This window comes from Halichoeres trimaculatus, unplaced genomic scaffold (assembly GCF_033239565.1).
Source record: "Halichoeres trimaculatus isolate MK-OKI-2021-1 unplaced genomic scaffold, fHalTri1.1 fHalTri1_scaffold_14, whole genome shotgun sequence".
NCBI classification, from domain to species: Eukaryota; Metazoa; Chordata; class Actinopteri; order Labriformes; family Labridae; genus Halichoeres; species Halichoeres trimaculatus.
Genome location: NW_027437192.1, coordinates 29,994,530 through 30,012,064, shown reverse-complemented (window position 1 = coordinate 30,012,064; position 17,535 = coordinate 29,994,530). Strand labels below are relative to the sequence as shown.

At 57.5% G+C, this 17,535-nt stretch overlaps 44 non-coding genes across 44 annotated transcripts; all 44 read right to left on the bottom strand.

The window, feature by feature from the left end:
- Positions 1-379: 379 nt before the first annotated feature.
- Positions 380-453, bottom strand: trnat-ugu (transfer RNA threonine (anticodon UGU)). The gene has a single exon. It is a non-coding gene; the product is annotated as a tRNA-Thr (tRNA).
- A 158-nt stretch (positions 454-611) lies between these two features.
- Positions 612-685, bottom strand: trnat-agu (transfer RNA threonine (anticodon AGU)). The gene has a single exon. It is a non-coding gene; the product is annotated as a tRNA-Thr (tRNA).
- Positions 686-1,061: 376 nt separating this feature from the next.
- Positions 1,062-1,135, bottom strand: trnan-guu (transfer RNA asparagine (anticodon GUU)). The gene has a single exon. It is a non-coding gene; the product is annotated as a tRNA-Asn (tRNA).
- Positions 1,136-1,529: 394 nt separating this feature from the next.
- On the bottom strand, positions 1,530-1,603 carry trnat-ugu (transfer RNA threonine (anticodon UGU)). Its single transcript has one exon. It is a non-coding gene; the product is annotated as a tRNA-Thr (tRNA).
- A 158-nt stretch (positions 1,604-1,761) lies between these two features.
- trnat-agu (transfer RNA threonine (anticodon AGU)) lies at positions 1,762-1,835 on the bottom strand. The gene has a single exon. It is a non-coding gene; the product is annotated as a tRNA-Thr (tRNA).
- Positions 1,836-2,211: 376 nt separating this feature from the next.
- trnan-guu (transfer RNA asparagine (anticodon GUU)) lies at positions 2,212-2,285 on the bottom strand. Its single transcript has one exon. It is a non-coding gene; the product is annotated as a tRNA-Asn (tRNA).
- Positions 2,286-2,679: 394 nt separating this feature from the next.
- On the bottom strand, positions 2,680-2,753 carry trnat-ugu (transfer RNA threonine (anticodon UGU)). The gene has a single exon. It is a non-coding gene; the product is annotated as a tRNA-Thr (tRNA).
- Positions 2,754-2,911: 158 nt separating this feature from the next.
- On the bottom strand, positions 2,912-2,985 carry trnat-agu (transfer RNA threonine (anticodon AGU)). Its single transcript has one exon. It is a non-coding gene; the product is annotated as a tRNA-Thr (tRNA).
- Positions 2,986-3,361: 376 nt separating this feature from the next.
- On the bottom strand, positions 3,362-3,435 carry trnan-guu (transfer RNA asparagine (anticodon GUU)). Its single transcript has one exon. It is a non-coding gene; the product is annotated as a tRNA-Asn (tRNA).
- A 394-nt stretch (positions 3,436-3,829) lies between these two features.
- trnat-ugu (transfer RNA threonine (anticodon UGU)) lies at positions 3,830-3,903 on the bottom strand. Its single transcript has one exon. It is a non-coding gene; the product is annotated as a tRNA-Thr (tRNA).
- Positions 3,904-4,061: 158 nt separating this feature from the next.
- Positions 4,062-4,135, bottom strand: trnat-agu (transfer RNA threonine (anticodon AGU)). The gene has a single exon. It is a non-coding gene; the product is annotated as a tRNA-Thr (tRNA).
- Positions 4,136-4,511: 376 nt separating this feature from the next.
- trnan-guu (transfer RNA asparagine (anticodon GUU)) lies at positions 4,512-4,585 on the bottom strand. Its single transcript has one exon. It is a non-coding gene; the product is annotated as a tRNA-Asn (tRNA).
- A 394-nt stretch (positions 4,586-4,979) lies between these two features.
- Positions 4,980-5,053, bottom strand: trnat-ugu (transfer RNA threonine (anticodon UGU)). Its single transcript has one exon. It is a non-coding gene; the product is annotated as a tRNA-Thr (tRNA).
- Positions 5,054-5,211: 158 nt separating this feature from the next.
- trnat-agu (transfer RNA threonine (anticodon AGU)) lies at positions 5,212-5,285 on the bottom strand. Its single transcript has one exon. It is a non-coding gene; the product is annotated as a tRNA-Thr (tRNA).
- A 376-nt stretch (positions 5,286-5,661) lies between these two features.
- trnan-guu (transfer RNA asparagine (anticodon GUU)) lies at positions 5,662-5,735 on the bottom strand. Its single transcript has one exon. It is a non-coding gene; the product is annotated as a tRNA-Asn (tRNA).
- A 395-nt stretch (positions 5,736-6,130) lies between these two features.
- trnat-ugu (transfer RNA threonine (anticodon UGU)) lies at positions 6,131-6,204 on the bottom strand. The gene has a single exon. It is a non-coding gene; the product is annotated as a tRNA-Thr (tRNA).
- A 158-nt stretch (positions 6,205-6,362) lies between these two features.
- Positions 6,363-6,436, bottom strand: trnat-agu (transfer RNA threonine (anticodon AGU)). The gene has a single exon. It is a non-coding gene; the product is annotated as a tRNA-Thr (tRNA).
- A 376-nt stretch (positions 6,437-6,812) lies between these two features.
- On the bottom strand, positions 6,813-6,886 carry trnan-guu (transfer RNA asparagine (anticodon GUU)). The gene has a single exon. It is a non-coding gene; the product is annotated as a tRNA-Asn (tRNA).
- A 395-nt stretch (positions 6,887-7,281) lies between these two features.
- On the bottom strand, positions 7,282-7,355 carry trnat-ugu (transfer RNA threonine (anticodon UGU)). Its single transcript has one exon. It is a non-coding gene; the product is annotated as a tRNA-Thr (tRNA).
- Positions 7,356-7,512: 157 nt separating this feature from the next.
- On the bottom strand, positions 7,513-7,586 carry trnat-agu (transfer RNA threonine (anticodon AGU)). Its single transcript has one exon. It is a non-coding gene; the product is annotated as a tRNA-Thr (tRNA).
- Positions 7,587-7,962: 376 nt separating this feature from the next.
- trnan-guu (transfer RNA asparagine (anticodon GUU)) lies at positions 7,963-8,036 on the bottom strand. Its single transcript has one exon. It is a non-coding gene; the product is annotated as a tRNA-Asn (tRNA).
- Positions 8,037-8,431: 395 nt separating this feature from the next.
- On the bottom strand, positions 8,432-8,505 carry trnat-ugu (transfer RNA threonine (anticodon UGU)). Its single transcript has one exon. It is a non-coding gene; the product is annotated as a tRNA-Thr (tRNA).
- Positions 8,506-8,663: 158 nt separating this feature from the next.
- On the bottom strand, positions 8,664-8,737 carry trnat-agu (transfer RNA threonine (anticodon AGU)). The gene has a single exon. It is a non-coding gene; the product is annotated as a tRNA-Thr (tRNA).
- Positions 8,738-9,113: 376 nt separating this feature from the next.
- Positions 9,114-9,187, bottom strand: trnan-guu (transfer RNA asparagine (anticodon GUU)). Its single transcript has one exon. It is a non-coding gene; the product is annotated as a tRNA-Asn (tRNA).
- A 395-nt stretch (positions 9,188-9,582) lies between these two features.
- On the bottom strand, positions 9,583-9,655 carry trnat-ugu (transfer RNA threonine (anticodon UGU)). The gene has a single exon. It is a non-coding gene; the product is annotated as a tRNA-Thr (tRNA).
- A 158-nt stretch (positions 9,656-9,813) lies between these two features.
- trnat-agu (transfer RNA threonine (anticodon AGU)) lies at positions 9,814-9,887 on the bottom strand. The gene has a single exon. It is a non-coding gene; the product is annotated as a tRNA-Thr (tRNA).
- A 376-nt stretch (positions 9,888-10,263) lies between these two features.
- Positions 10,264-10,337, bottom strand: trnan-guu (transfer RNA asparagine (anticodon GUU)). The gene has a single exon. It is a non-coding gene; the product is annotated as a tRNA-Asn (tRNA).
- A 394-nt stretch (positions 10,338-10,731) lies between these two features.
- trnat-ugu (transfer RNA threonine (anticodon UGU)) lies at positions 10,732-10,805 on the bottom strand. Its single transcript has one exon. It is a non-coding gene; the product is annotated as a tRNA-Thr (tRNA).
- Positions 10,806-10,963: 158 nt separating this feature from the next.
- Positions 10,964-11,037, bottom strand: trnat-agu (transfer RNA threonine (anticodon AGU)). Its single transcript has one exon. It is a non-coding gene; the product is annotated as a tRNA-Thr (tRNA).
- Positions 11,038-11,413: 376 nt separating this feature from the next.
- trnan-guu (transfer RNA asparagine (anticodon GUU)) lies at positions 11,414-11,487 on the bottom strand. Its single transcript has one exon. It is a non-coding gene; the product is annotated as a tRNA-Asn (tRNA).
- Positions 11,488-11,881: 394 nt separating this feature from the next.
- On the bottom strand, positions 11,882-11,955 carry trnat-ugu (transfer RNA threonine (anticodon UGU)). Its single transcript has one exon. It is a non-coding gene; the product is annotated as a tRNA-Thr (tRNA).
- Positions 11,956-12,113: 158 nt separating this feature from the next.
- On the bottom strand, positions 12,114-12,187 carry trnat-agu (transfer RNA threonine (anticodon AGU)). The gene has a single exon. It is a non-coding gene; the product is annotated as a tRNA-Thr (tRNA).
- Positions 12,188-12,563: 376 nt separating this feature from the next.
- On the bottom strand, positions 12,564-12,637 carry trnan-guu (transfer RNA asparagine (anticodon GUU)). Its single transcript has one exon. It is a non-coding gene; the product is annotated as a tRNA-Asn (tRNA).
- Positions 12,638-13,032: 395 nt separating this feature from the next.
- On the bottom strand, positions 13,033-13,106 carry trnat-ugu (transfer RNA threonine (anticodon UGU)). Its single transcript has one exon. It is a non-coding gene; the product is annotated as a tRNA-Thr (tRNA).
- Positions 13,107-13,264: 158 nt separating this feature from the next.
- Positions 13,265-13,338, bottom strand: trnat-agu (transfer RNA threonine (anticodon AGU)). The gene has a single exon. It is a non-coding gene; the product is annotated as a tRNA-Thr (tRNA).
- Positions 13,339-13,714: 376 nt separating this feature from the next.
- Positions 13,715-13,788, bottom strand: trnan-guu (transfer RNA asparagine (anticodon GUU)). Its single transcript has one exon. It is a non-coding gene; the product is annotated as a tRNA-Asn (tRNA).
- A 600-nt stretch (positions 13,789-14,388) lies between these two features.
- trnat-agu (transfer RNA threonine (anticodon AGU)) lies at positions 14,389-14,462 on the bottom strand. The gene has a single exon. It is a non-coding gene; the product is annotated as a tRNA-Thr (tRNA).
- A 376-nt stretch (positions 14,463-14,838) lies between these two features.
- Positions 14,839-14,912, bottom strand: trnan-guu (transfer RNA asparagine (anticodon GUU)). The gene has a single exon. It is a non-coding gene; the product is annotated as a tRNA-Asn (tRNA).
- Positions 14,913-15,306: 394 nt separating this feature from the next.
- On the bottom strand, positions 15,307-15,380 carry trnat-ugu (transfer RNA threonine (anticodon UGU)). The gene has a single exon. It is a non-coding gene; the product is annotated as a tRNA-Thr (tRNA).
- Positions 15,381-15,538: 158 nt separating this feature from the next.
- Positions 15,539-15,612, bottom strand: trnat-agu (transfer RNA threonine (anticodon AGU)). The gene has a single exon. It is a non-coding gene; the product is annotated as a tRNA-Thr (tRNA).
- A 376-nt stretch (positions 15,613-15,988) lies between these two features.
- trnan-guu (transfer RNA asparagine (anticodon GUU)) lies at positions 15,989-16,062 on the bottom strand. The gene has a single exon. It is a non-coding gene; the product is annotated as a tRNA-Asn (tRNA).
- A 394-nt stretch (positions 16,063-16,456) lies between these two features.
- trnat-ugu (transfer RNA threonine (anticodon UGU)) lies at positions 16,457-16,530 on the bottom strand. The gene has a single exon. It is a non-coding gene; the product is annotated as a tRNA-Thr (tRNA).
- A 158-nt stretch (positions 16,531-16,688) lies between these two features.
- trnat-agu (transfer RNA threonine (anticodon AGU)) lies at positions 16,689-16,762 on the bottom strand. The gene has a single exon. It is a non-coding gene; the product is annotated as a tRNA-Thr (tRNA).
- A 376-nt stretch (positions 16,763-17,138) lies between these two features.
- On the bottom strand, positions 17,139-17,212 carry trnan-guu (transfer RNA asparagine (anticodon GUU)). The gene has a single exon. It is a non-coding gene; the product is annotated as a tRNA-Asn (tRNA).
- Between the last annotated feature and the right edge of the window lie 323 nt (positions 17,213-17,535).

Here is a 17,535-nt window from a genome sequence, read left to right as displayed (position 1 = left end):
GTGACAAAACTTTGATAGAAGGAAAAGCAATGGAATTTTTCATTCTACTCAGGAAAGGTCACCTTGACTTTAAATCTCAATGCATTATTAGATGAAAAACCTAATCATTGATCTCGGAACAAAGGACTTTTTTTTTCATCGATAATGCATTTCCAAATATTAACGCTTAAGCTAAAACCTTTTAAACCAATGTCAGCTACAGTTAAAACTTAATGCAGCAAAAAGTAAAATGAATAGATAATTTTCATGATAAAAATTTGGTATAATGCTTTCCAGTACTGAACATAAAGGGCAAGGGTAAAGATTCTGAATGGCCCTGGTTGAAAAAACCTGATATCCAGACGAAAAAAAAAAAAAAAACAGCGAAGAGCTCTGTTTAAGGCACCGCTGGGATTTGAACCCAGGATCTCCTGTTTACAAGACAGGCGCTTTGACCAACTAAGCCACAGCGCCTGCTCTTGCCAAGCATTTTGGGGCAAATGCCCCACCTCTGTTGCCCTCGAGTATCACAAAAGACACACGCCGTCTCTGTCGAGCCCAGGAGGCGTGTCAAGTCGGGATGGCTTGGAGAGCGGGCCGGGCTCCTCTCCGTCTGTCAAGAAAGGACGAGCAGGCACCGCTGGGATTCGAACCCAGGATCTCCTGTTTACTAGACAGGCACTTTGACCAATTAAGCCACGGCGCCACAAGTTGCTGGTCTCCAGCAATGTCTGACACGCTTGACACTAGAGACTCCAATCAGATCAGCTTGTGTACATCTTTCTTTCCCTCCTCAGTGGAGTCAAAGACAAGGAAAGCAAAAGTCCTGAACAAGCCCAGGACTGCACAGGAGAGCGAGAGAGGGAAAGCACAGAGCTGGCAGGCCTTGGCCAACACAGGAGCCACACCACTTTGTCCCTGGCACTGTGCAGATAGAGGGGCCAAGACACAAAGTGGACATGACTGCGAGGTCCTGTTGGGCCAGGCGGGCCGCCGACTCTCAAGACACAAGACTCTTTATTGAGAGGAAAAGGCTCTGGTGCCCAGCCTCCAGCACTGAGCACGCTGGGATAAATACCGCTCGTCCCTGGGTGGGCTCGAACCACCAACCTCTCGGTTAACAGCCGAGCGCGCTGGCCGATTGCGCCACAGAGACGTGCACGGCTGCTGGGCCCCTGGGTGGCCAAGCCAAGACACTGCGGGGCTCTTTTTTTCAAAACTCTGCCACGTGACGCATTACGAGCCACACCTTCTGAGGCCTTCGCTGGGTCCCCCCAAGGGAGTCGGACTTATCCACAGGCCCGGGTTGTCCCTCCGACCGACCCGTAAAAAGCAAAAGCCTTGGGGTGTGCGCTTTGTCGCTGGCCCTGACCCTGCAGAGCCCCTGATAGACCTCGCTGAGGAAAACCTGGATCCCCAGAAGAGAACGGGCCTCTTCTAAAAGCCGCCCCCGACGACCTCTGCAAGCCTCCGATGGAGGGCTACCCAACAAACGGTCCAGTCCCCAGTTTTGACATAGTGAAGGCGTGGCTGGCAAAGAGCACGGATCAAGGCACCGCTGGGATTTGAACCCAGGATCTCCTGTTTACAAGACAGGCGCTTTGACCAACTAAGCCACAGCGCCTGCTCTTGCCAAGCATTTTGGGGCAAATGCCCCACCTCTGTTGCCCTCGAGTATCACAAAAGACACACGCCGTCTCTGTCGAGCCCAGGAGGGGTGTCAAGTCGGGATGGCTTGGAGAGCGGGCCGGGCTCCTCTCCGTCTGTCAAGAAAGGACGAGGAGGCACCGCTGGGATTCGATCCCAGGATCTCCTGTTTACTAGACAGGCACTTTGACCAACTAAGCCACGGCGCCACAAGTTGCTGGTCTCCAGCAATGTCTGACACGCTTGACACTAGAGACTCCAATCAGATCAGCTTGTGTACATCTTTCTTTCCCTCCTCAGTGGAGTCAAAGACAAGGAAAGCAAAAGTCCTGAACAAGCCCAGGACTGCACAGGAGAGCGAGAGAGGGAAAGCACAGAGCTGGCAGGCCTTGGCCAACACAGGAGCCACACCACTTTGTCCCTGGCACTGTGCAGATAGAGGGGCCAAGACACAAAGTGGACATGACTGCGAGGTCCTGTTGGGCCAGGCGGGCCGCCGACTCTCAAGACACAAGACTCTTTCTTGAGAGGAAAAGGCTCTGGTGCCCAGCCTCCAGCACTGAGCACGCTGGGATAAATACCGCTCGTCCCTGGGTGGGCTCGAACCACCAACCTCTCGGTTAACAGCCGAGCGCGCTGGCCGATTGCGCCACAGAGACGTGCACGGCTGCTGGGCCCCTGGGTGGCCAAGCCAAGACACTGCGGGGCTCTTTTTTTCAAAACTCTGCCACGTGACGCATTACGAGCCACACCTTCTGAGGCCTTCGCTGGGTCCCCCCAAGGGAGTCCGACTTATCCACAGGCCCGGGTTGTCCCTCCGACCGACCCGTAAAAAGCAAAAGCCTTGCGGTGTGCGCTTTGTCGCTGGCCCTGACCCTGCAGAGCCCCTGATAGACCTCGCTGAGGAAAACCTGGATCCCCAGAAGAGACGGGGCCTCTTCTAAAAGCCACCCCCGACGACCTCTGCAAGCCTCCGATGGAGGGCTACCCAACAAACGGTCCAGTCCCCAGTTTTGACATAGTGAAGGCATGGCTGGCAAAGAGCACGGATCAAGGCACCGCTGGGATTTGAACCCAGGATCTCCTGTTTACAAGACAGGCGCTTTGACCAACTAAGCCACAGCGCCTGCTCTTGCCAAGCATTTTGGGGCAAATGCCCCACCTCTGTTGCCCTCGAGTATCACAAAAGACACACGCCGTCTCTGTCGAGCCCAGGAGGCGTGTCAAGTCGGGATGGCTTGGAGAGCGGGCCGGGCTCCTCTCCGTCTGTCAAGAAAGGACGAGCAGGCACCGCTGGGATTCGAACCCAGGATCTCCTGTTTACTAGACAGGCACTTTGACCAACTAAGCCACGGCGCCACAAGTTGCTGGTCTCCAGCAATGTCTGACACGCTTGACACTAGAGACTCCAATCAGATCAGCTTGTGTACATCTTTCTTTCCCTCCTCAGTGGAGTCAAAGACAAGGAAAGCAAAAGTCCTGAACAAGCCCAGGACTGCACAGGAGAGCGAGAGAGGGAAAGCACAGAGCTGGCAGGCCTTGGCCAACACAGGAGCCACACCACTTTGTCCCTGGCACTGTGCAGATAGAGGGGCCAAGACACAAAGTGGACATGACTGCGAGGTCCTGTTGGGCCAGGCGGGCCGCCGACTCTCAAGACACAAGACTCTTTCTTGAGAGGAAAAGGCTCTGGTGCCCAGCCTCCAGCACTGAGCACGCTGGGATAAATACCGCTCGTCCCTGGGTGGGCTCGAACCACCAACCTCTCGGTTAACAGCCGAGCGCGCTGGCCGATTGCGCCACAGAGACGTGCACGGCTGCTGGGCCCCTGGGTGGCCAAGCCAAGACACTGCGGGGCTCTTTTTTTCAAAACTCTGCCACGTGACGCATTACGAGCCACACCTTCTGAGGCCTTCGCTGGGTCCCCCCAAGGGAGTCCGACTTATCCACAGGCCCGGGTTGTCCCTCCGACCGACCCGTAAAAAGCAAAAGCCTTGCGGTGTGCGCTTTGTCGCTGGCCCTGACCCTGCAGAGCCCCTGATAGACCTCGCTGAGGAAAACCTGGATCCCCAGAAGAGACGGGGCCTCTTCTAAAAGCCACCCCCGACGACCTCTGCAAGCCTCCGATGGAGGGCTACCCAACAAACGGTCCAGTCCCCAGTTTTGACATAGTGAAGGCGTGGCTGGCAAAGAGCACGGATCAAGGCACCGCTGGGATTTGAACCCAGGATCTCCTGTTTACAAGACAGGCGCTTTGACCAACTAAGCCACAGCGCCTGCTCTTGCCAAGCATTTTGGGGCAAATGCCCCACCTCTGTTGCCCTCGAGTATCACAAAAGACACACGCCGTCTCTGTCGAGCCCAGGAGGCGTGTCAAGTCGGGATGGCTTGGAGAGCGGGCCGGGCTCCTCTCCGTCTGTCAAGAAAGGACGAGCAGGCACCGCTGGGATTCGAACCCAGGATCTCCTGTTTACTAGACAGGCACTTTGACCAACTAAGCCACGGCGCCACAAGTTGCTGGTCTCCAGCAATGTCTGACACGCTTGACACTAGAGACTCCAATCAGATCAGCTTGTGTACATCTTTCTTTCCCTCCTCAGTGGAGTCAAAGACAAGGAAAGCAAAAGTCCTGAACAAGCCCAGGACTGCACAGGAGAGCGAGAGAGGGAAAGCACAGAGCTGGCAGGCCTTGGCCAACACAGGAGCCACACCACTTTGTCCCTGGCACTGTGCAGATAGAGGGGCCAAGACACAAAGTGGACATGACTGCGAGGTCCTGTTGGGCCAGGCGGGCCGCCGACTCTCAAGACACAAGACTCTTTCTTGAGAGGAAAAGGCTCTGGTGCCCAGCCTCCAGCACTGAGCACGCTGGGATAAATACCGCTCGTCCCTGGGTGGGCTCGAACCACCAACCTCTCGGTTAACAGCCGAGCGCGCTGGCCGATTGCGCCACAGAGACGTGCACGGCTGCTGGGCCCCTGGGTGGCCAAGCCAAGACACTGCGGGGCTCTTTTTTTCAAAACTCTGCCACGTGACGCATTACGAGCCACACCTTCTGAGGCCTTCGCTGGGTCCCCCCAAGGGAGTCCGACTTATCCACAGGCCCGGGTTGTCCCTCCGACCGACCCGTAAAAAGCAAAAGCCTTGCGGTGTGCGCTTTGTCGCTGGCCCTGACCCTGCAGAGCCCCTGATAGACCTCGCTGAGGAAAACCTGGATCCCCAGAAGAGACGGGGCCTCTTCTAAAAGCCACCCCCGACGACCTCTGCAAGCCTCCGATGGAGGGCTACCCAACAAACGGTCCAGTCTCCAGTTTTGACATAGTGAAGGCGTGGCTGGCAAAGAGCACGGATCAAGGCACCGCTGGGATTTGAACCCAGGATCTCCTGTTCACAAGACAGGCGCTTTGACCAACTAAGCCACAGCGCCTGCTCTTGCCAAGCATTTTGGGGCAAATGCCCCACCTCTGTTGCCCTCGAGTATCACAAAAGACACACGCCGTCTCTGTCGAGCCCAGGAGGGGTGTCAAGTCGGGATGGCTTGGAGAGCGGGCCGGGCTCCTCTCCGTCTGTCAAGAAAGGACGAGCAGGCACCGCTGGGATTCGAACCCAGGATCTCCTGTTTACTAGACAGGCACTTTGACCAACTAAGCCACGGCGCCACAAGTTGCTGGTCTCCAGCAATGTCTGACACGCTTGACACTAGAGACTCCAATCAGATCAGCTTGTGTACATCTTTCTTTCCCTCCTCAGTGGAGTCAAAGACAAGGAAAGCAAAAGTCCTGAACAAGCCCAGGACTGCACAGGAGAGGGAGAGAGGGAAAGCACAGAGCTGGCAGGCCTGGGCCAACACAGGAGCCACACCACTTTGTCCCTGGCACTGTGCAGATAGAGGGGCCAAGACACAAAGTGGACATGACTGCGAGGTCCTGTTGGGCCAGGCGGGCCGCCGACTCTCAAGACACAAGACTCTTTCTTGAGAGGAAAAGGCTCTGGTGCCCAGCCTCCAGCACTAAGCACGCTGGGATAAATACCGCTCGTCCCTGGGTGGGCTCGAACCACCAACCTCTCGGTTAACAGCCGAGCGCGCTGGCCGATTGCGCCACAGAGACGTGCACGGCTGCTGGGCCCCTGGGTGGCCAAGCCAAGACACTGCGGGGCTCTTTTTTTCAAAACTCTGCCACGTGACGCATTACGAGCCACACCTTCTGAGGCCTTCGCTGGGTCCCCCCAAGGGAGTCCGACTTATCCACAGGCCCGGGTTGTCCCTCCGACCGACCCGTAAAAAGCAAAAGCCTTGCCGTGTGCGCTTTTTTCGCTGGCCCTGACCCTGCAGAGCCCCTGATAGACCTCGCTGAGGAAAACCTGGATCCCCAGAGGAGACGGGGCCTCTTCTAAAAGCCGCCCCCGACGACCTCTGCAAGCCTCCGATGGAGGGCTACCCAACAAACGGTCCAGTCCCCAGTTTTGACATAGTGAAGGCGTGGCTGGCAAAGAGCACGGATCAAGGCACCGCTGGGATTTGAACCCAGGATCTCCTGTTTACAAGACAGGCGCTTTGACCAACTAAGCCACAGCGCCTGCTCTTGCCAAGCATTTTGGGGCAAATGCCCCACCTCTGTTGCCCTCGAGTATCACAAAAGACACACGCCGTCTCTGTCGAGCCCAGGAGGCGTGTCAAGTCGGGATGGCTTGGAGAGCGGGCCGGGCTCCTCTCTGTCTGTCAAGAAAGGACGAGGAGGCACCGCTGGGATTCGAACCCAGGATCTCCTGTTTACTAGACAGGCACTTTGACCAACTAAGCCACGGCGCCACAAGTTGCTGGTCTCCAGCAATGTCTGACACGCTTGACACTAGAGACTCCAATCAGATCAGCTTGTGTACATCTTTCTTTCCCTCCTCAGTGGAGTCAAAGACAAGGAAAGCAAAAGTCCTGAACAAGCCCAGGACTGCACAGGAGAGGGAGAGAGGGAAAGCACAGAGCTGGCAGGCCTGGGCCAACACAGGAGCCACACCACTTTGTCCCTGGCACTGTGCAGATAGAGGGGCCAAGACACAAAGTGGACATGACTGCGAGGTCCTGTTGGGCCAGGCGGGCCGCCGACTCTCAAGACACAAGACTCTTTCTTGAGAGGAAAAGGCTCTGGTGCCCAGCCTCCAGCACTAAGCACGCTGGGATAAATACCGCTCGTCCCTGGGTGGGCTCGAACCACCAACCTCTCGGTTAACAGCCGAGCGCGCTGGCCGATTGCGCCACAGAGACGTGCACGGCTGCTGGGCCCCTGGGTGGCCAAGCCAAGACACTGCGGGGCTCTTTTTTTCAAAACTCTGCCACGTGACGCATTACGAGCCACACCTTCTGAGGCCTTCGCTGGGTCCCCCCAAGGGAGTCCGACTTATCCACAGGCCCGGGTTGTCCCTCCGACCGACCCGTAAAAAGCAAAAGCCTTGCCGTGTGCGCTTTTTTCGCTGGCCCTGACCCTGCAGAGCCCCTGATAGACCTCGCTGAGGAAAACCTGGATCCCCAGAGGAGACGGGGCCTCTTCTAAAAGCCGCCCCCGACGACCTCTGCAAGCCTCCGATGGAGGGCTACCCAACAAACGGTCCAGTCCCCAGTTTTGACATAGTGAAGGCGTGGCTGGCAAAGAGCACGGATCAAGGCACCGCTGGGATTTGAACCCAGGATCTCCTGTTTACAAGACAGGCGCTTTGACCAACTAAGCCACAGCGCCTGCTCTTGCCAAGCATTTTGGGGCAAATGCCCCACCTCTGTTGCCCTCGAGTATCACAAAAGACACACGCCGTCTCTGTCGAGCCCAGGAGGCGTGTCAAGTAGGGATGGCTTGGAGAGCGGCCGGGCTCCTCTCTGTCTGTCAAGAAAGGACGAGGAGGCACCGCTGGGATTCGAACCCAGGATCTCCTGTTTACTAGACAGGCACTTTGACCAACTAAGCCACGGCGCCACAAGTTGCTGGTCTCCAGCAATGTCTGACACGCTTGACACTAGAGACTCCAATCAGATCAGCTTGTGTACATCTTTCTTTCCCTCCTCAGTGGAGTCAAAGACAAGGAAAGCAAAAGTCCTGAACAAGCCCAGGACTGCACAGGAGAGCGAGAGAGGGAAAGCACAGAGCTGGCAGGCCTTGGCCAACACAGGAGCCACACCACTTTGTCCCTGGCACTGTGCAGATAGAGGGGCCAAGACACAAAGTGGACATGACTGCGAGGTCCTGTTGGGCCAGGCGGGCCGCCGACTCTCAAGACACAAGACTCTTTCTTGAGAGGAAAAGGCTCTGGTGCCCAGCCTCCAGCACTGAGCACGCTGGGATAAATACCGCTCGTCCCTGGGTGGGCTCGAACCACCAACCTCTCGGTTAACAGCCGAGCGCGCTGGCCGATTGCGCCACAGAGACGTGCACGGCTGCTGGGCCCCTGGGTGGCCAAGCCAAGACACTGCGGGGCTCTTTTTTTCAAAACTCTGCCACGTGACGCATTACGAGCCACACCTTCTGAGGCCTTCGCTGGGTCCCCCCAAGGGAGTCCGACTTATCCACAGGCCCGGGTTGTCCCTCCGACCGACCCGTAAAAAGCAAAAGCCTTGCCGTGTGCGCTTTTTTCGCTGGCCCTGACCCTGCAGAGCCCCTGATAGACCTCGCTGAGGAAAACCTGGATCCCCAGAAGAGACGGGGCCTCTTCTAAAAGCCACCCCCGACGACCTCTGCAAGCCTCCGATGGAGGGCTACCCAACAAACGGTCCAGTCCCCAGTTTTGACATAGTGAAGGCGTGGCTGGCGGAGAGCACGGATCAAGGCACCGCTGGGATTTGAACCCAGGATCTCCTGTTTACAAGACAGGCGCTTTGACCAACTAAGCCACAGCGCCTGCTCTTGCCAAGCATTTTGGGGCAAATGCCCCACCTCTGTTGCCCTCGAGTATCACAAAAGACACACGCCGTCTCTGTCGAGCCCAGGAGGCGTGTCAAGTCGGGATGGCTTGGAGAGCGGGCCGGGCTCCTCTCCGTCTGTCAAGAAAGGACGAGCAGGCACCGCTGGGATTCGAACCCAGGATCTCCTGTTTACTAGACAGGCACTTTGACCAACTAAGCCACGGCGCCACAAGTTGCTGGTCTCCAGCAATGTCTGACACGCTTCACACTAGAGACTCCAATCAGATCAGCTTGTGTACATCTTTCTTTCCCTCCTCAGTGGAGTCAAAGACAAGGAAAGCAAAAGTCCTGAACAAGCCCAGGACTGCACAGGAGAGCGAGAGAGGGAAAGCACAGAGCTGGCAGGCCTTGGCCAACACAGGAGCCACACCACTTTGTCCCTGGCACTGTGCAGATAGAGGGGCCAAGACACAAAGTGGACATGACTGCGAGGTCCTGTTGGGCCAGGCGGGCCGCCGACTCTCAAGACACAAGACTCTTTCTTGAGAGGAAAAGGCTCTGGTGCCCAGCCTCCAGCACTGAGCACGCTGGGATAAATACCGCTCGTCCCTGGGTGGGCTCGAACCACCAACCTCTCGGTTAACAGCCGAGCGCGCTGGCCGATTGCGCCACAGAGACGTGCACGGCTGCTGGGCCCCTGGGTGGCCAAGCCAAGACACTGCGGGGCTCTTTTTTTCAAAACTCTGCCACGTGACGCATTACGAGCCACACCTTCTGAGGCCTTCGCTGGGTCCCCCCAAGGGAGTCCGACTTATCCACAGGCCCGGGTTGTCCCTCCGACCGACCCGTAAAAAGCAAAAGCCTTGCGGTGTGCGCTTTTTTCGCTGGCCCTGACCCTGCAGAGCCCCTGATAGACCTCGCTGAGGAAAACCTGGATCCCCAGAAGAGACGGGGCCTCTTCTAAAAGCCGCCCCCGACGACCTCTGCAAGCCTCCGATGGAGGGCTACCCAACAAACGGTCCAGTCCCCAGTTTTGACATGGTGAAGGCGTGGCTGGCAAAGAGCACAGATCAAGGCACCGCTGGGATTTGAACCCAGGATTTCTGTTTACAAGACAGGCGCTTTGACCAACTAAGCCACAGCGCCTGCTCTTGCCAAGCATTTTGGGGCAAATGCCCCACCTCTGTTGCCCTCGAGTATCACAAAAGACACACGCCGTCTCTGTCGAGCCCAGGAGGCGTGTCAAGTCGGGATGGCTTGGAGAGCGGGCCGGGCTCCTCTCCGTCTGTCAAGAAAGGACGAGCAGGCACCGCTGGGATTCGAACCCAGGATCTCCTGTTTACTAGACAGGCACTTTGACCAACTAAGCCACGGCGCCACAAGTTGCTGGTCTCCAGCAATGTCTGACACGCTTGACACTAGAGACTCCAATCAGATCAGCTTGTGTACATCTTTCTTTCCCTCCTCAGTGGAGTCAAAGACAAGGAAAGCAAAAGTCCTGAACAAGCCCAGGACTGCACAGGAGAGCGAGAGAGGGAAAGCACAGAGCTGGCAGGCCTTGGCCAACACAGGAGCCACACCACTTTGTCCCTGGCACTGTGCAGATAGAGGGGCCAAGACACAAAGTGGACATGACTGCGAGGTCCTGTTGGGCCAGGCGGGCCGCCGACTCTCAAGACACAAGACTCTTTCTTGAGAGGAAAAGGCTCTGGTGCCCAGCCTCCAGCACTGAGCACGCTGGGATAAATACCGCTCGTCCCTGGGTGGGCTCGAACCACCAACCTCTCGGTTAACAGCCGAGCGCGCTGGCCGATTGCGCCACAGAGACGTGCACGGCTGCTGGGCCCCTGGGTGGCCAAGCCAAGACACTGCGGGGCTCTTTTTTTCAAAACTCTGCCACGTGACGCATTACGAGCCACACCTTCTGAGGCCTTCGCTGGGTCCCCCCAAGGGAGTCCGACTTATCCACAGGCCCGGGTTGTCCCTCCGACCGACCCGTAAAAAGCAAAAGCCTTGCGGTGTGCGCTTTGTCGCTGGCCCTGACCCTGCAGAGCCCCTGATAGACCTCGCTGAGGAAAACCTGGATCCCCAGAAGAGACGGGGCCTCTTCTAAAAGCCACCCCCGACGACCTCTGCAAGCCTCCGATGGAGGGCTACCCAACAAACGGTCCAGTCCCCAGTTTTGACATAGTGAAGGCGTGGCTGGCAAAGAGCACGGATCAAGGCACCGCTGGGATTTGAACCCAGGATCTCCTGTTTACAAGACAGGCGCTTTGACCAACTAAGCCACAGCGCCTGCTCTTGCCAAGCATTTTGGGGCAAATGCCCCACCTCTGTTGCCCTCGAGTATCACAAAAGACACACGCCGTCTCTGTCGAGCCCAGGAGGCGTGTCAAGTCGGGATGGCTTGGAGAGCGGGCCGGGCTCCTCTCCGTCTGTCAAGAAAGGACGAGCAGGCACCGCTGGGATTCGAACCCAGGATCTCCTGTTTACTAGACAGGCACTTTGACCAACTAAGCCACGGCGCCACAAGTTGCTGGTCTCCAGCAATGTCTGACACGCTTGACACTAGAGACTCCAATCAGATCAGCTTGTGTACATCTTTCTTTCCCTCCTCAGTGGAGTCAAAGACAAGGAAAGCAAAAGTCCTGAACAAGCCCAGGACTGCACAGGAGAGCGAGAGAGGGAAAGCACAGAGCTGGCAGGCCTTGGCCAACACAGGAGCCACACCACTTTGTCCCTGGCACTGTGCAGATAGAGGGGCCAAGACACAAAGTGGACATGACTGCGAGGTCCTGTTGGGCCAGGCGGGCCGCCGACTCTCAAGACACAAGACTCTTTCTTGAGAGGAAAAGGCTCTGGTGCCCAGCCTCCAGCACTGAGCACGCTGGGATAAATACCGCTCGTCCCTGGGTGGGCTCGAACCACCAACCTCTCGGTTAACAGCCGAGCGCGCTGGCCGATTGCGCCACAGAGACGTGCACGGCTGCTGGGCCCCTGGGTGGCCAAGCCAAGACACTGCGGGGCTCTTTTTTTCAAAACTCTGCCACGTGACGCATTACGAGCCACACCTTCTGAGGCCTTCGCTGGGTCCCCCCAAGGGAGTCCGACTTATCCACAGGCCCGGGTTGTCCCTCCGACCGACCCGTAAAAAGCAAAAGCCTTGCGGTGTGCGCTTTGTCGCTGGCCCTGACCCTGCAGAGCCCCTGATAGACCTCGCTGAGGAAAACCTGGATCCCCAGAAGAGACGGGGCCTCTTCTAAAAGCCACCCCCGACGACCTCTGCAAGCCTCCGATGGAGGGCTACCCAACAAACGGTCCAGTCTCCAGTTTTGACATAGTGAAGGCGTGGCTGGCAAAGAGCACGGATCAAGGCACCGCTGGGATTTGAACCCAGGATCTCCTGTTCACAAGACAGGCGCTTTGACCAACTAAGCCACAGCGCCTGCTCTTGCCAAGCATTTTGGGGCAAATGCCCCACCTCTGTTGCCCTCGAGTATCACAAAAGACACACGCCGTCTCTGTCGAGCCCAGGAGGGGTGTCAAGTCGGGATGGCTTGGAGAGCGGGCCGGGCTCCTCTCCGTCTGTCAAGAAAGGACGAGCAGGCACCGCTGGGATTCGAACCCAGGATCTCCTGTTTACTAGACAGGCACTTTGACCAACTAAGCCACGGCGCCACAAGTTGCTGGTCTCCAGCAATGTCTGACACGCTTGACACTAGAGACTCCAATCAGATCAGCTTGTGTACATCTTTCTTTCCCTCCTCAGTGGAGTCAAAGACAAGGAAAGCAAAAGTCCTGAACAAGCCCAGGACTGCACAGGAGAGCGAGAGAGGGAAAGCACAGAGCTGGCAGGCCTGGGCCAACACAGGAGCCACACCACTTTGTCCCTGGCACTGTGCAGATAGAGGGGCCAAGACACAAAGTGGACATGACTGCGAGGTCCTGTTGGGCCAGGCGGGCCGCCGACTCTCAAGACACAAGACTCTTTCTTGAGAGGAAAAGGCTCTGGTGCCCAGCCTCCAGCACTGAGCACGCTGGGATAAATACCGCTCGTCCCTGGGTGGGCTCGAACCACCAACCTCTCGGTTAACAGCCGAGCGCGCTGGCCGATTGCGCCACAGAGACGTGCACGGCTGCTGGGCCCCTGGGTGGCCAAGCCAAGACACTGCGGGGCTCTTTTTTTCAAAACTCTGCCACGTGACGCATTACGAGCCACACCTTCTGAGGCCTTCGCTGGGTCCCCCCAAGGGAGTCCGACTTATCCACAGGCCCGGGTTGTCCCTCCGACCGACCCGTAAAAAGCAAAAGCCTTGCGGTGTGCGCTTTTTTCGCTGGCCCTGACCCTGCAGAGCCCCTGATAGACCTCGCTGAGGAAAACCTGGATCCCCAGAAGAGACGGGGCCTCTTCTAAAAGCCGCCCCCGACGACCTCTGCAAGCCTCCGATGGAGGGCTACCCAACAAACGGTCCAGTCCCCAGTTTTGACATGGTGAAGGCGTGGCTGGCAAAGAGCACGGATCAAGGCACCGCTGGGATCTGAACCCAGGATCTCCTGTTTACAAGACAGGCGCTTTGACCAACTAAGCCACAGCGCCTGCTCTTGCCAAGCATTTTGGGGCAAATGCCCCACCTCTGTTGCCCTCGAGTATCACAAAAGACACACGCCGTCTCTGTCGAGCCCAGGAGGCGTGTCAAGTCGGGATGGCTTGGAGAGCGGGCCGGGCTCCTCTCCGTCTGTCAAGAAAGGACGAGCAGGCACCGCTGGGATTCGAACCCAGGATCTCCTGTTTACTAGACAGGCACTTTGACCAACTAAGCCACGGCGCCACAAGTTGCTGGTCTCCAGCAATGTCTGACACGCTTGACACTAGAGACTCCAATCAGATCAGCTTGTGTACATCTTTCTTTCCCTCCTCAGTGGAGTCAAAGACAAGGAAAGCAAAAGTCCTGAACAAGCCCAGGACTGCACAGGAGAGCGAGAGAGGGAAAGCACAGAGCTGGCAGGCCTGGGCCAACACAGGAGCCACACCACTTTGTCCCTGGCACTGTGCAGATAGAGGGGCCAAGACACAAAGTGGACATGACTGCGAGGTCCTGTTGGGCCAGGCGGGCCGCCGACTCTCAAGACACAAGACTCTTTCTTGAGAGGAAAAGGCTCTGGTGCCCAGCCTCCAGCACTGAGCACGCTGGGATAAATACCGCTCGTCCCTGGGTGGGCTCGAACCACCAACCTCTCGGTTAACAGCCGAGCGCGCTGGCCGATTGCGCCACAGAGACGTGCACGGCTGCTGGGCCCCTGGGTGGCCAAGCCAAGACACTGCGGGGCTCTTTTTTTCAAAACTCTGCCACGTGACGCATTACGAGCCACACCTTCTGAGGCCTTCGCTGGGTCCCCCCAAGGGAGTCCGACTTATCCACAGGCCCGGGTTGTCCCTCCGACCGACCCGTAAAAAGCAAAAGCCTTGCCGTGTGCGCTTTTTTCGCTGGCCCTGACCCTGCAGAGCCCCTGATAGACCTCGCTGAGGAAAACCTGGATCCCCAGAAGAGACGGGGCCTCTTCTAAAAGCCGCCCCCGACGACCTCTGCAAGCCTCCGATGGAGGGCTACCCAACAAACGGTCCAGTCCCCAGTTTTGACATAGTGAAGGCGTGGCTGGCAAAGAGCACGGATCAAGGCACCGCTGGGATTTGAACCCAGGATCTCCTGTTTACAAGACAGGCGCTTTGACCAAGCATTTTGGGGCAAATGCCCCACCTCTGTTGCCCTCGAGTATCACAAAAGACACACGCCGTCTCTGTCGAGCCCAGGAGGCGTGTCAAGTCGGGATGGCTTGGAGAGCGAGCCGGGCTCCTCTCCGTCTGCCAAAAAAGGACGAGCAGGCACCGCTGGGATTCAAACCCAGGATCTCCTGTTTACTAGACAGGCACTTTGACCAACTAAGCCACGGCGCCACAAGTTGCTGGTCTCCAGCAATGTCTGACACGCTTGACACTAGAGACTCCAATCAGATCAGCTTGTGTACATCTTTCTTTCCCTCCTCAGTGGAGTCAAAGACAAGGAAAGCAAAAGTCCTGAACAAGCCCAGGACTGCACAGGAGAGCGAGAGAGGGAAAGCACAGAGCTGGCAGGCCTTGGCCAACACAGGAGCCACACCACTTTGTCCCTGGCACTGTGCAGATAGAGGGGCCAAGACACAAAGTGGACATGACTGCGAGGTCCTGTTGGGCCAGGCGGGCCGCCGACTCTCAAGACACAAGACTCTTTCTTGAGAGGAAAAGGCTCTGGTGCCCAGCCTCCAGCACTGAGCACGCTGGGATAAATACCGCTCGTCCCTGGGTGGGCTCGAACCACCAACCTCTCGGTTAACAGCCGAGCGCGCTGGCCGATTGCGCCACAGAGACGTGCACGGCTGCTGGGCCCCTGGGTGGCCAAGCTAAGACACTGCGGGGCTCTTTTTTTCAAAACTCTGCCACGTGACGCATTACGAGCCACACCTTCTGAGGCCTTCGCTGGGTCCCCCCAAGGGAGTCCGACTTATCCACAGGCCCGGGTTGTCCCTCCGACCGACCCATGAAAAGCAAAAGCCTTGCGGTGTGCGCTTTGTCGCTGGCCCTGACCCTGCAGAGCCCCTGATAGACCTCGCTGAGGAAAACCTGGATCCCCAGAAGAGACGGGGCCTCTTCTAAAAGCCGCCCCCGACGACCTCTGCAAGCCTCCGATGGAGGGCTACCCAACAAACGGTCCAGTCCCCAGTTTTGACATAGTGAAGGCGTGGCTGGCAAAGAGCACGGATCAAGGCACCGCTGGGATTTGAACCCAGGATCTCCTGTTTACAAGACAGGCGCTTTGACCAACTAAGCCACAGCGCCTGCTCTTGCCAAGCATTTTGGGGCAAATGCCCCACCTCTGTTGCCCTCGAGTATCACAAAAGACACACGCCGTCTCTGTCGAGCCCAGGAGGGGTGTCAAGTCGGGATGGCTTGGAGAGCGGGCCGGGCTCCTCTCCGTCTGTCAAGAAAGGACGAGGAGGCACCGCTGGGATTCGATCCCAGGATCTCCTGTTTACTAGACAGGCACTTTGACCAACTAAGCCACGGCGCCACAAGTTGCTGGTCTCCAGCAATGTCTGACACGCTTGACACTAGAGACTCCAATCAGATCAGCTTGTGTACATCTTTCTTTCCCTCCTCAGTGGAGTCAAAGACAAGGAAAGCAAAAGTCCTGAACAAGCCCAGGACTGCACAGGAGAGCGAGAGAGGGAAAGCACAGAGCTGGCAGGCCTTGGCCAACACAGGAGCCACACCACTTTGTCCCTGGCACTGTGCAGATAGAGGGGCCAAGACACAAAGTGGACATGACTGCGAGGTCCTGTTGGGCCAGGCGGGCCGCCGACTCTCAAGACACAAGACTCTTTCTTGAGAGGAAAAGGCTCTGGTGCCCAGCCTCCAGCACTGAGCACGCTGGGATAAATACCGCTCGTCCCTGGGTGGGCTCGAACCACCAACCTCTCGGTTAACAGCCGAGCGCGCTGGCCGATTGCGCCACAGAGACGTGCACGGCTGCTGGGCCCCTGGGTGGCCAAGCCAAGACACTGCGGGGCTCTTTTTTTCAAAACTCTGCCACGTGACGCATTACGAGCCACACCTTCTGAGGCCTTCGCTGGGTCCCCCCAAGGGAGTCCGACTTATCCACAGGCCCGGGTTGTCCCTCCGACCGACCCGTAAAAAGCAAAAGCCTTGCGGTGTGCGCTTTGTCGCTGGCCCTGACCCTGCAGAGCCCCTGATAGACCTCGCTGAGGAAAACCTGGATCCCCAGAAGAGACGGGGCCTCTTCTAAAAGCCACCCCCGACGACCTCTGCAAGCCTCCGATGGAGGGCTACCCAACAAACGGTCCAGTCTCCAGTTTTGACATAGTGAAGGCGTGGCTGGCAAAGAGCACGGATCAAGGCACCGCTGGGATTTGAACCCAGGATCTCCTGTTCACAAGACAGGCGCTTTGACCAACTAAGCCACAGCGCCTGCTCTTGCCAAGCATTTTGGGGCAAATGCCCCACCTCTGTTGCCCTCGAGTATCACAAAAGACACACGCCGTCTCTGTCGAGCCCAGGAGGCGTGTCAAGTCGGGATGGCTTGGAGAGCGGGCCGGGCTCCTCTCCGTCTGTCAAGAAAGGACGAGCAGGCACCGCTGGGATTCGAACCCAGGATCTCCTGTTTACTAGACAGGCACTTTGACCAACTAAGCCACGGCGCCACAAGTTGCTGGTCTCCAGCAATGTCTGACACGCTTGACACTAGAGACTCCAATCAGATCAGCTTGTGTACATCTTTCTTTCCCTCCTCAGTGGAGTCAAAGACAAGGAAAGCAAAAGTCCTGAACAAGCCCAGGACTGCACAGGAGAGCGAGAGAGGGAAAGCACAGAGCTGGCAGGCCTTGGCCAACACAGGAGCCACACCACTTTGTCCCTGGCACTGTGCAGATAGAGGGGCCAAGACACAAAGTGGACATGACTGCGAGGTCCTGTTGGGCCAGGCGGGCCGCCGACTCTCAAGACACAAGACTCTTTCTTGAGAGGAAAAGGCTCTGGTGCCCAGCCTCCAGCACTGAGCACGCTGGGATAAATACCGCTCGTTCCTGGGTGGGCTCGAACCACCAACCTCTCGGTTAACAGCCGAGCGCGCTGGCCGATTGCGCCACAGAGACGTGCACGGCTGCTGGGCCCCTGGGTGGCCAAGCCAAGACACTGCGGGGCTCTTTTTTTCAAAACTCTGCCACGTGACGCATTACGAGCCACACCTTCTGAGGCCTTCGCTGGGTCCCCCCAAGGGAGTCCGACTTATCCACAGGCCCGGGTTGTCCCTCCGACCGACCCGTAAAAAGCAAAAGCCTTGCGGTGTGCGCTTTTTTCGCTGGCCCTGACCCTGCAGAGCCCCTGATAGACCTCGCTGAGGAAAACCTGGATCCCCAGAAGAGACGGGGCCTCTTCTAAAAGCCGCCCCCGACGACCTCTGCAAGCCTCCGATGGA